We start from the raw sequence: 6,784 nt of genomic DNA, 5'->3' as shown, positions 1-6,784 counted from the left end.
TATGGTTATTCCACAAATGAAACCTAAAACATATATGGTTATTCCACACATCAAACCAAAAACATATGCTTGCTTAATCCTGTCATAATCTTATGATAAACCTGCGTTATAACCCATACACTAATCACATGATTAATCACTTATATCTACTTTCAAGAATAATCCATCATTTTAGTTAGACAAAATTCTTGAATATGATTAGTTAATTCATGCAAGCATCTAGGTTACATTGATGAAGAATTGTACATGCAATCAACACAATTGATTATGTAATCGAGCAGTGAGACCTTCATTACTCTATAATGTAGAGAAATTACCATAAAATAGGTATAATGATTGTTGATTTCCAATTGAGGATAGGTAAATAAGAGTATAGCATTTGATAATAGAGTATTAATTGGAAAGGACTCCAATTGAATAATGATATGGTAGTAATTGGAAAGGATTCCAATTCAATAATAATATGGCAGCAATTGGAAAGGATTCCAATTGAGAGAAGAGATTGATAATAACTTGATTAAATAATAGATTTGTATTACCCAAATGTTCTTTGGAGTTATTGATCTCTCAAAGCTTCGATGCGATAGTCACCAAGTTGTTTGCCACACAGCAGAAGAGCTCCCTTCTCCCAAGTGTGTTCAATTGTCTAAAGAAATGAGTGGGAATGCCCTTTATATAGAGGTTTGGAGGTGTCTTGCTGTCCAAATCATCCCCATACCTCCCTAGCGCACCCCCTCTTGCTAAAAGAATGAGTAGAGGTGTCACAAGCTCCTACTTAGCTATTAGAGGTGTCCCTCTTTACCCTTTTGGGTGATATAGTTCATGTACTTACCCATGCTTAGAGTCAAACATGCCATAAGAGATGGATCCATGGATATGGGTCATTTATGGGCATCCATGGACATACATACACAAACAAATACATACATATTCGCATACATGCCCATGCATATGCATACACATACATACCTTAGACTTAGGCATTAATTTATTAACACTAAGATGAAAATTAATTGTCTAGAGTGAGCTTAGCTTATCAGAATTTAATTCTGAAAGTTGCTATTGAAAGACAAGCTTGAGGATAAAAATCTAAGGTGTTAGATGCACACAACTGCTATATTTAGCATTTTTTGGAGCAGACATCTATTTTTATAGAAATTTAGGACGGGATAGATTTAGACGAGATGGTCATGTCTAGGTGGGTACAAGAACCTCAAAACTTACCACATTTGGACAAAGATGACAAAAAAGTAAAAATATCACTTTGGAAAATCTTACATCAATATATTCATCATTAGCTCATCAGAGGTGAAAAATTTGCCAAAAATTAAAAGTTTCTATTTATGACCAAAATGGAATGATATTTTTTCTTTACATGGGAATCCCCTCTCTAAGGGTGGCAGAGACATTACATTCTCCCCAACTTGAAGAATTAAGATGTCCTCATCTCAAATCTAAGTCCAGATGATCTTTAAGGAGAGATGTTTTGTCTTCCCACATTGCATCTTTTTCAGGGAAATCCATCCATTTGATTAGGTGCTCAATGATGCTTATGTTCCTAAGCTTCCTTTCTCAAGTTTTAAGGGTACAAAGCTACTCTCTCATTAGCTAGGTCTCCTAATGTTGGCTCTTCCATAATAACGACATGAGTTGGATCCATCTCTCCTCTTCCTGTGTTCCTTTCTCCACGACCAACTGATTGACCTCTACCATTCAATGCTACAGGAATTTCATTTGCAGTAGTTGCTTTACTTCTTCTGGGACACCTATTTCTATAGTGTCCTAGCTCATTACACTCATAACAACGAACATCGGAATGCTCAGGTTGAGTTGTTGTAGTTGCAGCTACTATAGGGTGAGGTTGATAAGCTTGATTAACAAGTCTAAGGTACCAATTGTTGGGCCTACCCCTTTGATTTCTAAAGTCTCCTCTCCCTTGATTCGTGGTCATTTATTTAGCCATAGGTGTTTCCCTTAAGAGAGCATCCTAAAATGATGTGGGTCTCATTGCTTCAAGACGGATCCAAGGGATGATTCAATTCTTGTTGACAGAATCGTGCTACCTGCTGCTCAATGGACATTTTTGGGGCATACCTTTGCAAGGTTAAAAATTTTGAGTAATACTCCCCCACTTAAGACTCCAATTTATTTTTCAAAATTTTCAAACAATAACAATTTTTCCAGTTTCCTAACCTAAGCTCTAATACGATGTGTGAGGTCCCCTCCCCATTACCATATCCATTTGGCAGCAGGAGGGCACCTAACAGGTCGCTAGGCCCTAATCATTTGAGAAAAGCATAGTCGGATAGACAAGATTTCTAATGGACACTTGCTCGTCACCAAGTAACTTGAGTCCGAGCCATTGAAAAGGTTTCCTAGCCCTGTCTAGTAGGGAAAGCATGAACTAACACAATAATCTAATGTTCTTAATTCTCACCTTCCAAAAGAGAGAAACCCCAAATGCATTTTTTTCCATAATTTTCAAAGGCACGTACAATTAGGACTTCTCGACTCTTGGCACGATGAGTCTCTAGTTTCCCTTATCCTAACAGAGGGAGTGGAGAGTTTCTCGACTAATTGAGACCAACCATCCTTAACTGGCAACCTAAGCCAGCCCCCACTTTCCACCTCACACTCACACTTTTTAACTTGTTTTCTAATTACTACCACATGATTTTTCATACACAAAATTCCTTTTAAGGGTTCGCATCACAAGTTTGTTAAAACAGCCCTCCAAACATTGTCAAATCGGCACCAAGACAATCTTAATATTTGTAATGCGGGAAACATCAAGTGTTGGGTTCTCAAGAAGTACCTTTTTGATGCATTGGTGACACCGGTTCTTCTTTATGGAGTTGAAGTGTGGGGCGGGAGCATCTCAAAGTTCTCGAGTTGTAAGAAGTCTTCGATGATTGACAGTGTCTAAATCGATGTTTGCACAGGAAGGGTCAAGATATCGAAAGGAAAGCCGATGCTCCAAGCTGGGAAAATGAGTCTTCAATGCCAAGAAAATTGGGTGTTGATGTTGACTTCCATCATTGGACGGAATTATCTCGCCTTCTCAAAAATGTCGAAGTCGTCGAAACCAAAAATTGGTGTGTGTGTGTGTGTGTGTGTGTGTGTGTGTGTGTGTGTGTGTGTGAAACACACACTTGCTTCTCTTTGTTTGATGCTAGAGAAGAAGCACCTACTCTCCCTCTATACCCGAAGCCGATCTTGAATGTCGAAGAAGCATTGAGAATCAAATTTGATATCGAAAACATCGGGTGAAAATTACCTATTGTTGTGCAGCTCAAATGGAGATTCTGAGAGCATAAAAGACTTTGAACGGGGTTAAAACATCAGAGCCCCTAGTGGAAATACTCCCCAAAACATGACAAAGAAGTTGTAGCAATAATCAAAACCAAAATCCGGAAATTGCATGCGTGCACGGATGCAATGTTGAGCTCTCTCTCTCAACTACTCTGAGCTCTGATGCCACTTGTTTGTAGAGTGTGTGTAGAGTGCGAGGAAGAAGAAGAGTAGACAAAAAGAGTGGAAAGAGTAGAGTGGCAAGAAGACCCTCGCTCCTTACTCTTCTATGTATATAAAGATTAGGGGTTAATGTAGTTAGCGGGCAGCCGGACATCGAACGTCCGTGCTGATGCAAAGGCACATTCACCTTCAACCCCAACAATCACTACCCCATCATTTGAGCCCAGTTTGTAGCCATAGTATCTGCATTTAGTTTGTTATCAATGTACTTTATGCTTTGCTACTTTCATTAGTGTTAATATCTCTCCCTAACCACTTGTGATTAACATACTAACTATATTATGTAAGGATCACTATCATTTCTACCATAGCCAATTCCTTACATGTGGTATCAGAGCTGATGGTTCACACATATGCCTATTAATCCTTATTGCATTAGCCTTCTAGGTTAATAATAATCCTACTCTCTAATCAACACTTGGGCATGAGCATGATTCACTGCCCTTTGGTGATTAAGAGAGGAGAAGGTCTCATTTAGTGTCAATCTTTTATACTTTTCATCTTCAATTAGTCTTTGCATTTAGTGTCATTTTTGTCTAATTTTGTTCTTTAAATAGTTTTTTTAAGATCATAATCTGCTTTCATCATTTCTGTGTGTAAGAAGTGCTTATTAAAAGCTTTCCATTGTGGCCAAGCATAGGTGGAAGTGCACAACCTTTTGCCTTGAGGCCCTCTGGTTTTCCTCCATCAAAGATAGAGCAAGTGTGTGTGTGTGTACTTGATAGAATTTAGTGCTCAAAGAATCTTTTGGTCAGGGATTTTTTTCTACCACTTCATCATGTGTGAAGCAACCCATTTTTGGGTCTCTTACTTTTGAAGAGGCACAAAAAGGATGTCGCCCTCACACTAAGGAATGTGGAGGATCTCAAAGAGGGCGCTCAAGCTAATTTAATAGTCACCTTCGAGTATGAATAGGCCTTGACCAATAGCCTACACATGTGCCAACTACCATCAAATGGCTCCATTTAGACACCAATAAAATTGATTAGTCATCGATGACCTGCATTGTCACAAACCCTCTCAAAATATCTTGCCTACACACCATGATACGCAATGATCGCATCTGCTCATGTGTCATCCTTGCTATCCACATGGTTTTGCCTATTGTGATTGCCAACCAACCTCAACATAGGAGGCTCTCGCATGGCTATCAAGAGCATATTAACAGCCTTAAGCTCTTCGACCTTAGTAGCCATTCCCATCGGCCCTCAAAAAAGTAGGGGGATAAAGTATTCTTACAGCTCTTGATGGCTTCTTACCTAGTGAAAAAGGTAAGGGAGGGGTTAGGGGAAGAGAGGTGGGGGGGGGGGGGGGGGGGGGGGGGGGGGGGGGGGGGGGGGGGGGGGGGGGGATTCACTCGATATACAAAATGGGACGCCACGTGCGAGCGTACAACTTTGATAAAAACCCGATATATGACTCATTTCAGGGGATATGACCCCCCTTTCTACGCTTATACGACAATCATCGAAGAAAAATATCATACCTCTATCTTACATATAAAATTTCGGGTTTTACATTATCTAACTGAGTAAAACTAATCAATGAGCGTGTAGTATAGTGACTCGCAACATACCGAGGAACCACTTTTGTTGATAACTAGATGTACCCTCAATGTGTCTTAGTTTAAATTTCAAATTATGTGCCCGATCAGTATGCACTCTGGCTACTCGTCCAATTATGACCTATTCACAGCTGGTGTAAATTAACCCTTGAGCTACTCCAAATCAAGCCTTATCTATGATCGGCTCGATGCAAAATTTGATGTGTAATTTGATTTTAAAAATCCCTAGAATTTATCCGAGTTCTAGTGCACACAGGGGGACCAATCGTTATAAGTAATCAACCCGGGTTTATTTCCTCCCCCCCCCCCCCCCCCCCCCCCCCCCCCCCCCCCCCCCCCCCCCCCCCCCCCCCCCCCCCCCCCCCCCAAATATGATACCCGCCCTCTCTTATTTTTTTAGCTTGGGAGATAAATTTATTGGGGACCTACCCTAACTTATACGCTTACGAACTTATAAAAAGCACCCCCTTCCCTGCACTTACGTGGTGCGATAAGTTTTCCATGGTGAATCCCCGGGCGGGGGGGGGGGGAGAAAAAAGACCACTTTGACCTTTTTCCCCTCACATTTTGGCTTGGATTCACTAAAGATTTGAAATTTTCAAAAAATCAAAACTCATATGTTCCATGTTTAAAAACCCCTCAAATCCATTCTATGGTCAAAAAACATTTTTTATCCTCCAAAAGTAAAAAACGTGCACTTAAAACCCCAAAAAAAAAATTCAAAACATTACTTTCCACCCTTCAAAGTCTCCCCAACCTATTCTATAGCTAAAAAGCAATTCTCCCTCTCTGCAAACCCTTTCCCAAGCTCTCCATTGCTCCAACAACCCCCATTCACAATCTCTCTTGTAGCACCAACCAAGCTCCTCCCTCTTCTCTTTCCCCTCTCCATCACATATTTTCACACCAAGTTAGCTCCTCCTCCTTCTCTCACCTCCATTGCAGCATGAAACAAGCTCCTCCTCCTACTTTCGTTCACTCACACTACATGCAAACATCTTCTCTTGAAGGCATAAAAAGTATGAGCTCAAAGGACTTGTATGGTGAGTGGGCATTGCAAAGGTTCACCTCCAACATAAGGATAAAATGGTAAGAAAACTATCCTTGTAGCTTACATCTAGAGTTTGACATTATCACCATCTCTAAGTTTATTATGGTAGAGACAACCAACCTCTTTATGGCTTTTAGTGCTAGAGAATTAAATGTACTTTTTATTGGCTTGGCCCCAAGGGGTGAGGCCTTGCTTATGCCTTCCCTTTTTGGTAATGAAAACGGAAAAATTATTTTATTAAAATAGGCAGTGTTTGATTGGTTGAAAAAGATGAAAAGATACTAATATTCACATCAACAGTGAATCATGAAAGAAGATCGATGAGACTCAATGTAATTTGTAGCTGACCCAATTAAAGTTTGAGTGGAATAAAAGGAATTAAAGACAACACCCTAGAGTGTAGGTTATTGTAGGACATGTGCACATACATATGTGGGAAGGCTCTCGGCCTTTCTCTTTCACAGGTGAAATCGACTGCAGGGCAGTGCAGGCATTGACTCCCTACAACGACATGAGGTGGAGGTGAGGGAGGAAGCGGGAGTACACAGATTCTCTCTCTCTCTCTCTCTCTCTCTCTCTCTCTCTCTCTCTCTCTCTCTCTCTCTCGCATGAGTAGCGTACTACCTTAAGGGCCC

Source organism: Adiantum capillus-veneris, chromosome 2 (genome assembly GCF_014529385.1).
Source record: "Adiantum capillus-veneris isolate H3 chromosome 2, ASM1452938v2, whole genome shotgun sequence".
NCBI lineage: Eukaryota > Viridiplantae > Streptophyta > Polypodiopsida > Polypodiales > Pteridaceae > Adiantum > Adiantum capillus-veneris.
The sequence above is the reverse complement of the archived record's forward strand: the minus strand, read 5'-3'. Positions refer to the sequence as shown.